This window comes from Rattus norvegicus, chromosome 2 (assembly GCF_021556685.1).
Source record: "Rattus norvegicus strain SHRSP/BbbUtx chromosome 2, alternate assembly SHRSP_T2T, whole genome shotgun sequence".
NCBI lineage: Eukaryota > Metazoa > Chordata > Mammalia > Rodentia > Muridae > Rattus > Rattus norvegicus.
This window is the reverse complement of record NC_141535.1, coordinates 66,145,563-66,162,689: the sequence shown is the minus strand read 5'-3', so window position 1 is coordinate 66,162,689 and position 17,127 is coordinate 66,145,563. Positions and strand designations below refer to the sequence as shown.

Genomic DNA, 17,127 nt, shown 5'->3' with positions numbered 1-17,127 from the left:
CACCACACACCAGTGAGAACAGCTAAGATCAAAAGCTCAAGTGACAGCAGATGCTGCCGAGGATCTGGAGAAAGAAGATCACTCCTCCATTGTTGGTGGGATTGCAGACTGGTACAACCACTATGGAAATCAGTCTGGAGGTTCCACAGAAAATTGGACATTGAACAACCTGAGGATCCAGCTATACCTCTCTTGGGCATATACCCAAAAGATGCCCCAACATATAACAAAGACACGTGCTCCACTATGTTCATAGCAGCCTTATTTATAATAGCCAGAAGCTGGAAAGAACCCAGATACCCTTCAACAGAGGAATGGATACAGAAAATGTAGTACATCTACACAATGGAATATTAATCCGCTATTAAAAACAATGTATTTATGAAATTCATTAGGCAAATGGATGGAACTGGAAAATATCATCCTGAGTGGGGTAACCCAATCACAGAAAAACACACATGCTATGCACTTATTGATAAGTGGATATTAGCCCAAATGCTCGAATTACTCTAGATGCACAGAACACATGAAACTCAAGAAGGATGACCAAAATGCGAATGCTTCACTCCTTCTTTAAAAGGGGAACAAGAATACCCTTGGCAGGGAATAGGGAGGCAAAGTTTAGAACAGAGGCAGAAGGAACACCCATTCAGAGCCTGCCCCATATATGGCCCATACATATACAGCCACCCAATTTAGATAAGCTGGATGAAGCAAAGAAGTGCAGGCTGACAAGAATCGGATGTAGATCTGTCCTGAGAGACACAGCCAGAATACAGCAAATACATAGGCGAATGCCATCATTAAACCACTGAACTGAGAACAGGACTCCCGTTGAGGGAATCAGAGAAGGACTGAAAGAGCTTGAAGGGGCTCGAGACCCCATATGAACACCAATGCCAACCAACCAGAGCTTCCAGGGACTAAGCCACTACCCAAAGACTATACATGGACTGACCCTGGGCTCCAACCTCATATGTAGCAATGAATAGCCTAGTAACAGCACCAGAGGAAGGGGAAGCCCTTGGTCCTGCCAAGACTGAACCCCCAGCGAACGTGATTGTTGGGGGTAGGGTGGGAATGGGGAGGGGAACACCCATAGAGAAGGGGAAGAGGAAGGGTTAGGAGGATGTTGACCCGGAAATCAGGAAAGGGAATAACAATCGAAATGTAACTAAGAAATACCCAAGTTAATAAAAATGAAAAAAAAAAAAAAAGAACAAGTTCTCTGCAATCACTTGGTACAATAGTTTAGATCAAGCATCTAAATATCAAATAATCATCAAACAAACCTTTGAATGGCTTAGATTCAGGAAGATTTTCCGGGCTCACTATGTTGGGGTTTACTATGGTGAAAGAGGAGAGTTGTAAAAATGAAAGAGGAGAAGAAAAGCAATACGATGATGTAAACCTATTTTAATTTAAATGTAAAAAGTTAAAAACACAAATGAGAAAAATTATTTTCGTGATATTAATCCAAAAATAGCATCAATAAAAGTATTATGATTTTATCCTTATGCTATTTTTGTCTTCTTTTTTGAACACAATTTTTAGCGTTGTGTGATGCTAAATTAGGTGTAACATTTTTATTCTATTGAACTTTCAGTAGTTTTCATATATTTGTATGTTTGGCCCTATGAGTACAGCGTGTTACAATTCAGAAAATAATGTAAGATCTCCTTAAGCTACAGTTACTAGAATCCACGAACATCTTGATTTGTAGAACACGTGCTATCTACAGGTAATTACACACTCAACCGCTGAACAATTTTTCAAGGTCCCTAAGTTTAATTTTTAAACCACCGTTGGTTTTCTTCTAACCAAAGTTGGTTGTGAATGAATCAGGAGGATAATGAACATCATTACCATGTACTTTGCTACAGGAAAGCACATATTCCAAGCTCCTATTTCATATAATAGCAAAAATTTTGTAATGGCAATATGAAAGACTTATTCTGGTAACCATAGAAATATGTAAACTTTTGTAGGTTTGGAAGTGGTCATTGAAACTTTTCTGGGGTGACAACTGGGGTGACTCATCACTTATCCAGCCTCATTCTTGTAGTGGTTTTGGACATGAGGACATAGTCTCTGATAGTTCCATTTAGGAAGGGTGAACCTTACATTTTTAAATTATGCTTGGCAAACAACATTTTTCCATGTTAAGGATGTTCTCCAAATTCTGATGTTCCAGCTACCATCTGCTATTCATTTTCACTTTCAATTACTTCAAATTCAGGTGCACAAGTGGGACTCTATTAATTGGAATATACCTCACAGACTTCAATAACATAACTAATGACATTAAAATCAAATTAAAGTATTGTTAAGCTGAATTTATTATCTTAAGAATTTAATGAGATATATTTATGCATCAAGTTGTCATTATGCATATTAAATGTATTTTAATGAACAGTTTGAAAATCTCTGCAATGCAATTAATAGGTATAGTGAGATTACTGATCAAGAATGTAAATGCCTTTTCCCCGGATTTTGCTACCTACATGTATATTTTTTTTCTTGTACAGTTTCTGATGATTTATTTATGATGAAGACAATAATCCCCCAAAGTGCATTCCTCTGAAGGATTGACTAATTTTACATCGAAGCAAGCTTTTTAACAGCTTTAATAACAAGTTCCTAATTAAGTTTTTGACTTCCACAGTACTTTGGAACACACTAGAATTGTTTAAAAATAAAATAAAATTCTATTACATTAAGAAGGTAAGAGAAACAGGGTTTTTCAAAATAAACTTTCAGTATATAAACATTTTTAAGTATTGAGACAATGATCTGGCATTTATTTTACAACCGTAGAGTAAAAAATTGCCGGAATGAAGAGATTAAATGTAAATTACTTGGAACCTAAGAGCAAACTCCAGACCATATCTCTCCACTGGTCTCATTAGCACTACTTCCAGCCAAATGCAAAATCCATGTATCATCAAGAACTCACATGCACGTTCAATTTTCTCTGATTTATCAACTGAATTTTTCACTGAATAATCATTTTTTTCATTACACATGAATAAATTGGGGGATGATGTTTATTTTATTAGTCTTTTATTATAAATAGTATCCCCATAATTGTTACTTTGATGGCTCAAGGCAAATCTCTTCTGAGAAGTGATATACAGCCTGGAGCTTTAAGGATAAGTTAAATTGATCCTTCAGGCATTGTCTATTGACTTCTTCCACAAAACCTGAGGATTTATCTCATCATTTCTCCCCCCCCCCAAACAGCCTCAGCTCTTATAAGTTCATTAATATTATAATTCTTCAGAAAATCTTGTTATGCATTAAAGGTCAATATCAAAAGTTAATATAGTATACTTATTTGGAAATATGTTTCCCAAGGAGTATTGACTTGTTTTCAGTAAGCCTCACTGTTCTTTTTTCACATAGAGTTCCTTTGTATGTTGGTGAGATTTTTTTTCATCTTATGAACTTGGAATAGTTTGTTTACCTGGTGGATTGGATTCCTTCCCATCCGATTCATCACTTTAACTCATGTTTTAGGATGAGGAAACACAGAAATAGGCAAAAGATTCAGTACTGACATGGTTCTATAGTAGCAGAATTTGATTTGCTCCATAACCCACTATTTTCAAATGGAGACATCAAGAAGCCAATAATTAATGAATTTCAAGACAAGGCCTGGATACCAAAAACTACTGATGTAAATCTCAGTCCAAGGGTAGCAATGATGGGATTGGATGAGCTGTTCACTCACTGACATAGGAAAGTATGAATCTATCTAGTCTTGCTATTTGTTCTATTCAGAGTCTCCATGTACTTTGTTGTTTCTATCAAGCTTAACATATTTGCATCATCTTAACCCAGGAGTTGCCATTCTCTCTTATCTGAGAGAATAGCCTATATTCCTACATTTGAAATTGGTTGATTGGTCTTTACTTTGCCTCCTATTCTCTGTATGTCTGGTATTCAGAATTATTTCAGTTTTGTGTTGCAGCCACTCAAGCATATCTCCCTTTCCTTTCACTGTGTCATATTTATTACTGATTTTGATTTTTGCATCTTATAATAGATTTAATATGTTGTACACTGTGCATATTTTCTAATATTTTCTAAAGCACTGCTCATACCAAGAGTTTCTTTGTGTACTGTTCTGACTTGTAAAAAGCAAGTACTTAGTAAATATTTTGTTCTCATCATTTTAGGATTAACACTTTTATTGGTAATACTGTTTGATTTATGTTGCTGGGATTAAAGATTCTGACAAAACAATAGTTAGGTTGAAGGAACTGGAAGTCTGTTTTGAGTCAAGAACCAAGGATTTATAGTTTTACTGTGGTAAAGTCACTGTGCTGGTCACATAACATATGCTATCAGGAGCAGAGAGAATGAATACATGATAACTTGCTTGTTTGAACTCAACTCAATTTCTCTATTCTCACACATTTCAGAAAACCATCCAATGGGAAAGGCACAGCTCAGTGTCATGCCCAGGTAATGGAATCACACATTGTAATTTTCTTCTCAGCTAATTCTAAATTTTGTCAGGTTGACAGAGAAGACCATAAGACTAAGAACTGTGCCTGGGAAGTCTTATGATATTACGTACCAGACTGAGATAGATCATTAACTTTGACTTGTATATGTAAAAACGTTTGTTCCAGTCTCTTACCAGCTATCATAGTGACCCAAATCTCTGATTTAATATTCTCTTTACTATCTTCATAAAAGAGTAACCTCCTATAAGTTGTTCCAGAAAATGTGATTGATTTTGCTAGATGGACAACAGGAAGAAATTCAGGAATGTACACATTCTTTCATCATTTCAAATGATTATTTTAATTTGCTTTCTAAGTTATGGTAACAGTTGTAGAAGTATTGGTTACTACAGATTCACACACAGTAAAGTGGTGTTATTGTAAATAAATACATTTCATGGTTTCTTCCTGAACTGCTATACTGAAATTTTATTCATTTTACCTCTAAAGTGAATTTGTCTACATTACTGTACTATGTTGAACATTTTGTTGTAACATTTTTTTCTTCATGTTTAATGTTGAGGGATTTGGCTTAGCAAAATAACTTTAACTTAGTCTAAAATATAAATACAATAACTATGATGGGGGCAGCATTTGGGTTGAAAATAAAATGTAAAACAGTTGACAAGAAAATATTTATGAAAACTACATAAAATGCAAAAGCGACAAAATTAGACATAGGATATATGATTTACATATCTTAAGGCAGAATTGAGTTATCTCTACTTGGTTTGTTTCCAATCCTAATATCAGAGATGTTAAAAAGGTAGATAAATCAGATTCTAAAGGAACATCTGAAATGGGGATGCTTACCTTTCTAGCTAATAACCAATTCAATCTTTTAAAACATGTGCACAAAATATAAGCATGCCCATCCTTAATTTCTCTTTTAAACTATATTTGTTATATTTAATTTAAAATTGAATTATATAAAAGTTCATGACATTAAAATTCATGTCAATTTATGAAATGTTTTTCATCCTTTTTTGTGGTATTTATTTTTAAAGCTAAAAGGATTTTAAGGATTTCCTAAGTATGCTTTAAGACCCGCCTCTGTCATATGCCACTTGCTGGATCTAGACCAGTCACTTCTCAGTAACTTTCCCATGTGGGAAACTGGACTGGCATCCCGTGCAGCACTCTCCATAGTTCAGATTGGACGAACTGAGGAGCTAATTGGTAACTGGGAAGGGAATGGTAAATGGAATGGGTTACTATCACCACCCTCAGCCTAGGTAGCTCCAAAGTTTGAGCTTCTGTTTCTCCCCAGCATCCTAATAAAACCCATAATTCAGGACCACTGGCAGGCTTGGTTTGAAGAAGTGGGTAGAGACCACACAGATCTGCCCAGATCTAGTTTAATTGGGCCTTCTTGACCTGGTTGTTCCAGATTCAAGCATCTGCTGTGGCTGACTGGGTATGGATCTCCTCCAACTCAGGCCCATCCTTGAGAAAATACCCACAGAGCGACCATAAGACCAGAGGGTAAGGCCTCATACTCTACAAGCTGTACCTCTGGGCCTTCGATATGAACATTGTGCTGAACAATAAACTTCCAGGATCCCTTGCACTGTATCATTGTGTCCCCAAGGGTGAGAAAGCATTCGAAGGATGCATCAGTGACCATTGCATACATCCTGTAAAGGACCCACCCTGCAACCATATTTTCTGTGGACAGAATTCATCACATGGAATTTTTTTTTAATTTATTAACTTGAGTATTTCTTATATACATTTCGAGTGTTATTCCCTTTCCCGGTTTCCGGGCAAACATCCCCCTCACCCCTCCCCTTCCTTATGGGTGTTCCCCTCCCAACCCTCCCCCCATTGCCGCCCTCCCCCCAACAGTCTAGTTCACTGGGGGTTCAGTCTTAGCAGGACCCAGGGCTTCTCTTTCCACTGGTGCTCTTACTAGGATATTCATTGCTACCTATGAGGTCAGAGTCCAGGGTCAGTCCATGTATAGCCTTAGGTAGTGGCTTAGTCCCTGGAAGCTCTGGTTGTTTAGCATTGTTGTACATATGGGGTCTCGAGCCCCTTCAAGCTCTTCCAGTTCTTTCTCTGATTCCTTCAACGGGGGTCCTATTCTCAGTTCAGTGGTTTGCTGCTGGCATTCGCCTCTGTATTTGCTATGTTCTGGCTGTGTCTCTCAGGAGCGATCTACATCCGGCTCCTGTCGGTCTGTACTTCTTTGCTTCATCCATCTTGTCTAATTGGGTGGCTGTATATGTATGGGCCACATGTGGGGCAGGCTCTGAATGGGTGTTCCTTCAGTCTCTGTTTTAATCTTTGCCTCTCTCTTCCCTGCCAAGGTTATTCTTGTTCCCCTTTTAAAGAAGGAGTGAAGCATTCACATTTTGATCATCCGTCTTGAGTTTCATTTGTTCTAGGCATCTAGGGTAATTCAAACATTTGGGCTAATAGCCACTTATCAATGAGTGCATACCATGTATGTCTTTCTGTGATTGGGTTAGCTCACTCAGGATGATGTTTTCCAGTTCCAACCATTTGCCTACGAATTTCATAAAGTCGTTGTTTTTGATAGCTGAGTAATATTCCATTGTGTAGATGTACCACTTTTTCTGTATCCATTCCTCTGTTGAAGGGCATCTGGGTTCTTTCCGGCTTCTGGCTATTATAAATAATGCTGCAATGAACATAGTGGAGCACGTGTCTTTGTTATATGTTGGGGCATCTTTTGGGTATATGCCCAAGAGATGTATAGCTGGATCCTCAGGCAGTTCAATGTCCAATTTTCTGAGGATCCTCCAGACTGATTTCCAGAATGGTTGTACCAGTTTGCAATCCCACCAACAATGGAGGAGTGTTCCTCTTTCTCCACATCCTCGCCAGCATCTGTTGTCCCCTGAGTTTTTGATCATAGCCATTCTCACTGGTGTGAGGTAAAATCTCAGGGTTGTTTTGATTTGCATTTCCCTTATGACTAAAGATGTTGAACATTTCTTTAGGTGTTTCTCAGCCATTTGGCATTCCTCAGCTGTGAATTCTTTGTTTAGCTCTGAACCCCATTTTTTAATAGGGTTATTTGTTTCCCTGCGGTCTAACTTCTTGAGTTCTTTGTATATTTTGGATATAAGGCCTCTATCTGTTGTAGGATTGGTAAAGATCTTTTCCCAATCTGTTGGTTGCCGTTTTGTCCTAACCACAGGGTCCTTTGCCTTACAGAAGCTTTGCAGTTTTATGAGATCCCATTTGTCGATTCTTGATCTTAGAGCGTAAGCCATTGGTGTTTTGTTCAGGAAATTTTTTCCAGTGCCCATGTGTTCCAGATGCTTCCCTAGTTTTTCTTCTATTAGTTTGAGTGTGTCTGGTTTGATGTGGAGGTCCTTGATCCACTTGGACTTAAGCTTTGTACAGGGTGATAAGCATGGATCGATCTGCATTCTTCTACATGTTGCCCTCCAGTTGAACCAGCACCATTTACTGAAAATGCTATCTTTTTTCCATTTGATGGTTTTGGCTCCTTTGTCAAAAATCAAGTGACCATCGGTGTGTGGGTTCATTTCTGGGTCTTCAATTCTATTCCATTGGTCTATCTGTCTGTCTCTCTACCAATACCATGCAGTTTTTATCACTATTGCTCTGTAATACTGCTTGAGTTCAGGGATAATGATTCCCCCTGAAGTCCTTTTATTGTTGAGGATAGCTTTAGCTATCCTGGGTTGTTTTTATTCCAGATGAATTTGCAAATTGTTCTGTCTAACTCTTTGAAGAATTGGATTGGTATTTTGATGGGGATTGCATTGAATCTGTAGATTGCTTTTGGTAAAATGGCCATTTTTACTATATTAATCCTGCCAATCCATGAGCATGGGAGATCTTTCCATCTTCTGAGGTCTTCTTCAATTTCCTTCTTCAGTGTCTTGAAGTTCTTATTGTACAGATCTTTTACTTGCTTTGTTAAAGTCACACCGAGGTATTTTATATTATTTGGGTCTATTATGGTGTCGTTTCCCTAATTTCTTTCTCGGCTTGTTTCTCTTTTGTATAAAGGAAGGCAACTGATTTATTTGAGTTAATTTTATACCCAGCCACTTTGCTGAAGTTGTCTATCAGCTTTAGTAGTTCTCTGGTGGAACTTTTGGGATCACTTAAATATACTTCATATCATCTGCAAATAGTGATATTTTGACTTCTTCTTTTCCGATCTGTATCCCCTTGACCTCCTTTTTTTGTCTGATTGCTCTGGCTAGAACTTCAAGAACTATATTGAATAAGTAGGGAGAGAGTGGGCAGCCTTGTCTAGTCCCTGATTTTAGTGGGATTGCTTCAAGTTTCTCTCCATTTAGTTTAATGTTAGCAACTGGTTTGCTGTATATGGCTTTTACTATGTTCAGGTATGGGCCTTGAATTCCTATTCTTTCCAGGACTTTTATCATGAAGGGGTGTTGAATTTTGTCAAATGCTTTCTCAGCGTCTAATGAAATGATCATGTGGTTCTGTTCTTTCAGTTTGTTTATATAATGGATCACGTTGATGGTTTTCCGTATATTAAACCATCCCTGCATGCGTGGGATGAAGCCTACTTGGTCATGGTAGATGATTGTTTTGATGTGCTCTTGGATTCGGTTTGCCAGAATTTTGTTGAGTATTTTTGCGTCGATATTCATAAGGGAAATTGGTCTGAAGTTCTCTTTCTTTGTTGTGTCTTTGTGTGGTTTAGGTATAAGAGTAATTGTGGCTTCGTAGAAGGTATTCGGTAGTGATCCATCTGTTTCAATTTTGTGGAATAGTTTGGATAATATTGGTATGAGGTCTTCTATGAAGGTTTGATAGAATTCTGCACTAAACCCGATTGGACCTGGGCTCTTTTTGGTTGGGAAACCTTTAATGACTGCTTCTATTTCCTTAGGAGTTATGGGGTTTTTTAACTGGTTTATCTGTTCCTGATTTAACTTCGATACCTGGTATCTGTCTAGGAAATTGTCCATTTCCTGAAGATTTTCAAGTTTTGTTGAATATAGGTTTTTATAGTAAGATCTGATGATTTTTTGAATTTCCTCTGAATCTGTTGTTATGTCTCCCTTTTCATTTCTGATTTGTTAATTTGGACGCACTCTCTGTGTCCTCTCATTAGTCTGGCTAAGGGTTTATCTATCTTGTTGATTTTCTCAAAGAACCAACTTTTGGTTCTGTTGATTCTTTCTATGGTCCTTTTTGTTTCTACTTGGTTGATTTCCACTCTGAGTTTGATTATTTCCTGCCTTCTACTCCTCCTGGGTGTATTTGCTTCTTTTTGTTCTAGAGCTCTTAGGTGTGCTGTCAAGCTGCTGACATATGCTCTTTCCTGTTTCTTTCTGCAGGCACTCAGCGCTATGAGTTTTCCTCTTAGCACAGCTTTCATTGTGTCCCATAAGTTTGGGTATGTTGTACCTTTATTTTCATTAAATTCTAAAAAGTTTTTAATTTCTTTCTTTATTTCTTCCTTGACCAGGTTATCATTGAGTAGAGCATTGTTCAATTTCCAAGTATATGTGGGCATTCTTCCTTGATTGTTATTGAAGACCAGTTTTAGGCCGTGGTGGTCCGATAGCAAGCATGGGATTTTCTGTACCTGTTGAGGCCTTTTTTTTGACCAATTATATGGTCAATTTTGGAGAAAGTACCATGAGGAGCTGAGAAGAAGGTATATCCTTTTGCTTTAGGATAGAATGTTCTATAAATATCCGTTAAGTCCATTTGGCTCATGACTTCTCTTAGTCTGTCTACATCTCTGTTTAATTTCTGTTTCTATGATCTGTACATTGATGAGAGTGGTGTGTTGAAATCTCCCACTATTATTGTGTGAGGTGCAATGTGTGTTTTGAGCTTTAGTAAGGTTTCTTTTACATATGTAGTTGCCCTTGTATTTGGGGCATAGATATTTAGGATTGAGAGTTCATCTTGATGGATTTTTCCTTTGATGAATATGAAGTGTCCTTCCTTATCTTTTTTGATGATTTTTAGTTGAAAATTGATTTTATTTGATATTAGAATGGCTACTCCAGCTTGCTTCTTCTGACCATTTGCTTGGAAAATTGTTTTCCAGCCTTTCACTCTGAGGTAATGTCTGTCTTTATCTCTGAGGTGTGTTTCCTGTAGGCAGCAGAATGCAGGGTCCTCCTTGCGTATCCAGTTTGTTAATCTATGTCTTTTTATTGGGGAGTTGAGGCCATTGATGTTGAGAGATATTAAGGAATAGTGATTATTGCTTCCCGGTATATTCATATTTGGATGTGAGGTTATGTTTGTGTGCTTTCATTCTCTTTGTTTTGTTGCCAAGACGATTAGTTTCTTGCTTATTCTAGGGTATAGCTTGCCTCCTTATGTTGGGCTTTACCCTTTATTATCCTTTGTAGTGCTGGATTTGTGGAAAGATATTGTGTAAATTTGGTTTTGTCATGGAATATCTTGGTTTCTCCATCTATGTTAATTGAGAGTTTTGCAGGATACAGTAACCTGGGCTGGCATTTGTATTCTCTTAGGGTCTGTATGACATCAGTCCAGGATCTTCTGGCCTTCATAGTTTCTGGCGAGAAGTCTAGTGTGATTCTGATAGGTCTGCCTTTATATGTTACTTGACCTTTTTCCCTTACTGCTTTTAATATTCTTTCTTTATTTTGTGCGTTTGGTGTTTTGACTATTATGTGACGGGATGTGTTTCTTTTCTGGTCCAAACTATTTGGAGTTCTGTAGGCTTCTTGTATGCCTATGGATATCTCTTTTTTTTAGGTTAGGGAAGTTTTCTTCTATGATTTTGTTGAAGATATTTACTGGTCCTTTGAGCTGGGAGTCTTCACTCTCTTCTCTACCTATTATCCTTATGTTTGATCTTCTCATTGAGTCCTGGATTTCCTGTACGTTTTGGACCAGTAGCTTTTTCCGCTTTACCATCTTTGACAGTTGAGTCAATGATTTCTATGGAATCTTCTGCTCCTGAGATTCTCTCTTCCATCTCTTGTATTCTGTTGGTGAAGCTCGTATCTACAGCTCCTTGTCTCTTCTTTTGGTTTTCTGTATCCAGAGTTGTTTCCATGTGTTCTTTCTTGATTGCTTCTATTTCCATTTTTAATTCCTTCAACAGTTTGATTGTGTTTTCCTGGAATTCTTTCAGGGATTTTTGCGATTCTTCTCTGTAGGCTTCTACTTGTTCTCTAACGGAGTTCTTCACGTCTTTCTTGAAGTCCTCCAGCATCATGATCATATATGATTTTGAAACTAGATCTTGCTTTTCTGGTGTGTTTGGATATTCCATGTTTGTTTTGGTGGGAGAATTGGGCTCCGATGATGCCATGTAGTCTTTTTTTTTTTTTCTTTTCTTTTTTTTCGGAGCTGGGGACCGAACCCAGGGCCTTGTGCTCGCTAGGCAAGCGCTCTACCACTGAGCTAAATCCCCAACCCAATGCCATGTAGTCTTGGTTTCTGTTGCTTGGGTTCCTGCGCTTGCCTCTCGCCATCAGCTTATCTCTAGTGTTACTTTGTTCTGCTATTTCTGACAGTGGCTACACTGTCCTATAAGCCTGTGTGTCAGGAGTGCTGTAGACCTGTTTTCCTCTCTTTTAGTCAGTTATGGGGACAGAGTGTTCTGCTTTTGGGCGTGTAGTTTTTCCTCTCTACAAGTCTTCAGCTGTTCCTGTGGGCCTGTGTCTTGAGTTCACCAGGCAGCTTTCTTGCAGCAGAAAAGTTGGTCTTACCTGTGGTCCCGAGGCTCAGGTTTGCTCTCGGGGTGCTGCCCACGGGCTCTCTGTGGAGGCAGCAACCAGGAATACCTGTGCCGCCCCTTCCGGGAGCTTCATTGCACCAGGGTTCCAGATGGCCTTTGGTGTTTTCCTCTGGCGTCTGCGATCTATGTACAGAGAGCAGTCTCTTCTGGTTTCCCAGGCTTGTCTGCCTCTCTGAAGGTTCAGCTCTCCCTCCCAGGGGATTTGGGTGCAGAGAACTGTTTATCCGGTCTGTTTCCCTCAGGTTCCGGCGGTGTCTCAGGCAGGGGTCCTGCTGCTCCTGGGCCCTCCCCCATGGGAGCCCAGATGCCTTATACAGTTTCCTCTTGGGTCAGGGATGTGGGCAGGGGTGGGCAGTGTTGGTGGTCTCTTCCGCTCTGCAGCCTCAGGAGTGCCCACCTGACTAGGTGGTGAGGCCTCTTTCCCAAGGGGTCTGGGAGCAGAGAGCTGCTGCGGACCGGTATCCGCGGGCGTGGGACCTCTGGCAAACACAGGACGTGCCCGGTCCTAGATGAACTCTTCCTCTGTGTGTCCCGATCTCACCAGGCAGCTCTCTTGCAGCAGACAAGTTGGTCTTACCTGTGGTCCTGAGGCTCCAGTTTGCTAGCGGGGTGCTGCCCACGGGCTCTCTGTGGCGGCAGCAACCAGGAAGACCTGTGCCGCCCCTTCCGGGAGCTTCAATGCACCAGGGTTCCAGATGGCCTTTGGTCTTTTCCTCTGGCGTCCGAGAGGTATGTACAGAGAGCAGTCTCTTCTGGTTTCCCAGGCTTGTCTGCCTCTCTGAAGGTTCAGCTCTCCCTCCCACGGGATTTGGGTGCAGAGAACTCTGGAATTTTCAAATAAGAACAGCTCCAAGGTAGGTCTGGCCACTGACTGAATCTTGCTGTGGTTCAGGCTGACCCAGACATCTGGATGTCCGTCAGAGCCTCTGGTAGGAATTGCAGTAACAAGTTCTTAACCAGCCTCTAACAAAACCCTGGGGATCACAAAACCTGCCTATATGTAGGACTGTTGTCAGTTGACTACCTCTGGGGTATAAAACTCTAATGCCAATAATTCAGCTAGAACCATGTGGAGGCAATTCATATAGATTATGTACTATAGATTAGCTCAAAGTCAAAGATCTCCAACACTTGGATTTCAGAGAGAAGTAGGAGCACAGGCTCTTGGCCTGGTACTCTTCACTTTCTAGCTAGAGGCAATGATGCTGAATGTGCTCTGCCATATTTATCCACTCAAGTAACCGCTCCCCAGTCTATGAGTTAATCACTATTTCCTGGTCAAAGTTGAATGCACCTTTCTCAACCTGTACATAGAGCTTCCTGCTGCCATTGCCCAGAAGATTGTGTAACACCAGTTGTACAGCAAAGGACCACCACCTCCTGCAGATATACAGGTCTTTGTTCTCTTCCTCCAATAATGTGAGTTTCTCTGACTTTGAGACATAGGTCATAGACAGCATATTCCCCAGAGACACATTATTAAAGCCTTCCGTCTGTCTCAGGTCACTATAGTGGGAAATGTTGATGTCCCAGGGAAGCCAGAGCCAGCAAATGTGAGAACATCAAGGGAAATGATGTCAGAGGTGAAGAATTTGTCCTACTGAGAGGTGGGACAACAAGGCAGCTCCTTTCAGCAGCTGCTCAGTACTTGCCATCAACCCTTGGAATTTCACACTAATGGTTTTGTTCAACATGGCCACTAAGACTTCAAACTCCCATGTTGGAGTAGAACCCTGAAGCACAGACTAAGAATGTATGATCCTTTTCTTCAGTAAGGCCACCAGCCAAAGCATATTGGCATAATTTTTCAGGGTCCTGGTCACAGAAAATGCAGGTAAGCAGGATATAGACGTAGGGGGATTTGGGGGATATATGGAGCAGTACACCCAGCCCTCTGTACCAAGTGGTCTTAGAAAATTATGGGCATAGAGGCTCTGCTTAGATGACAGCAGGTCTAATGGCAGTCAAGGATAGACATACTAATGGCACTGGGCAGGATCTGCCATGAGCCCTACTGCAGTTTCTTTCTTGGAAATCCCTCCCTTTTTTGTATTTTTAATAATTTAATGCCAACCACCTTTGTCCTATCTATAAGTTGTGATCATATAACATACCCTCAAAAGTAAATTGAGTGGTAACCAAAACATAGTATGTTGGATTATTATAGAGAAATATATGAATAATGAGAAAAGAGGAGGCAGATGATGATTTCGATGGGGCAAAATATTCTCTGGTATAATAATTCAAAATCAAACTATCTTGCTAGATAAAATCTGGGGAGAAATAATACCCAGTGCCAAGGTTCTGACACAATTACTACATACCATATTTTAGATGTAATAAAAAAGTAACCATATGTAAAACAAGGAGCAGAATAGTGACATCAATACGTAAAGCTAATGAGCAGTTGACTTTTTTGCCAACTTGAAAAAAACCTAGACACATGGGAAGAGAGAACCTTAGTTGAGGGACTAAAATGATCTGTTGTCATGGCTGTGAGACATTTTCATAATTTCTAACTGAGGTCCAGCCCACTGTGTATGGCATCATACTTAAGCAGTCAGGTCTGGGCTTTATAAGAAAGGCAGCAGAGAGCACCAAAGACTGTGGAGGATTGCTACAAAATGCTATCTTCTGTACATAGTGTGGCTGCTCATTCTATCTCACAGAAGCTTTGATTACAAGATACACAAAATCAATCTAGATGATCCCAGCATAGATACAGAAGGTGGCATCTTGACAAAAGCAGCACATACCCTCTTTACAAGGCTCAAGGTTTGTGTCTCACGAGGGCCAAAGGATAACTGAATGAAACAGTGTTTTCTTCACATAGCAGGATGACTTCATATGAGCTCATGAGACATCTTGCTCAATACCTGTTCAAGTACAAAAAGAGCAAACAACAACATGACCAGGTGAGACAATATTGGGTCACACCACTATTGGCAAATAATGGGTACTACTGAAGGAGAGTCAACTTGATCTATGATTATGGCATCTGATAATAAAACACAAGCTCACTAGATGACCATACGTTCAACAATATGTAGGCAACGAATATTAGATTTGAGGAATTAAACCAAAGTCAGAAGGTTTAGTGTGTGGTGATGAAGGGTAGATCTGGAAGGATTTTGAAGTTGTGGGTGTATATAGTCAAAATTCATTGTACAAAATTCTAAAAGAACTAAATAATAAATTAAAGTGCTAAAACTAGTTTTTAGGTATGAATTTATTCATTTATTCTTTGTTTTTGTTATTTTTCCCCATTTCTCCTCATTTACACACACACACACACACACACACACACACAAATGCTATATGTAAATGCATAGATAAATCAAATGGACTTGACTTACATCAAAAGGCATGAGTTGTATAGACTAATGGGATTCAATGCTTCTACAAACACACATACACTATGAAACTAATGACACTCCACACTTATACCATCCCTCTTCTTTCTATGTCCTAGCAATTAATAGTGACATAGCCACTATACTAGTTTTCCTTTTTGATTGCACATATGAAAAAAATTACTGTTCTTCTCACTTCATTTTTGCTTAACCCAGCCCAATGTTATCAATTTTAGTACAGTAGAATGGTTTTATTATTCATTATGACTGAAAAACAATTCATGACTATATAGGGAATGTTCTCTTTAATCGCTTATCAGTTAATATACATGAGCTTTATATCTTGATGATTTTGACTCACAATGCAATGATCAAAGAAATGAAGAACTCTTTTCACCATACTCATTACATTTCTTGGAGACATATTTTCAAGTATATATATGCTGACCACATGCAAGCTCTGTTTTTATATTTTTGAATAATTTCTATACTGTTCTCCATACTGTATGTAAGAATCAGATTGTAGGAATACAGCAGCAGAATTTATGATTCTATTTTTTTCAATATCACCATGTTATCTTGACAGCTGTTGAAAATACATGTAGGACAAGTGGAATGCTGTCATTAAACAGATAATTAGATTAAGGAACTTTAGCAATTCTCAAAACTGAGATCTGAGAACAATAGGCACTTGAATATGCTCCTGGCCATATTCCTATCCTGGAGCATATGACCACGACAGTCCATTAAGAGGACCATAACAACTTGTCACTTAGCATAAAACCCAGTGTTCTCCGTCATGAGTTATCTAGAAGGGCCAGGGAGTGTAGCCAATAAGTGTCTCCTTCCAGACATTTCTTCCTGCAAAAGGTACTTAATCTCTGGTTTGCCCTGATTAAGACTTCTGTACTTTTTCCATTATGAATAAACCCTTTGAACAAGTAAGGACTGATTCTCTTCTCAAGGACCTCCTCCTTTGTGTGAGGGGAGAAGTCTTCAACAGACAAAACTGCACTTAAGACTCCTACTGAAGGCCCCTCTGCCCTGCTGACATCCACCTTCAGCTAAGGTGAATTCTCTCTACCCTGGGTCATTGCAGACCAGACCCATGTTCACCCTGCCTCTTTGTCAGACCCCTCCCCTCTATATCTTAACTCTGCATAGTTCAGAGCCTTGTCTTGCTGGGAGGAATTTGAGAACCAGCCTCTACCCCAGCCCATGCCCCTATCTTAGGCTAAGATTTGTCTCTGCTGAGCATCAGGTCAGCATATCCCACTAGCTTGGTACCTCAATGGAGGAAATGAAGGAACTTAGCCTAGTGCCTCAATGTTTTGCCCCCACAAGAGACATCCTGACACCCCAGTAGTGAGGTGAAACACAGATCAAAAACATAATGAGTTTTAAAAGTTCTATATGTCACGATTCCCTTGTTGTAAAGATATGACAATAATTCAAATGTCTTCAATGTAAACAGTTCCATGAAACAAAAACAAAAATAAATATTATTTACTTAGCAATTATTAATATAACATCCTCT

The 17,127-nt window shown here is 39.4% G+C and overlaps 1 pseudogene; it reads right to left on the bottom strand.

Moving 5' to 3' along the window:
- Positions 1–5,949: 5,949 nt before the first annotated feature.
- The window catches only part of Dpp3-ps3 (dipeptidyl peptidase 3, pseudogene 2), a 28,292-nt pseudogene continuing 17,114 nt past the window's right edge, over positions 5,950–17,127 (bottom strand).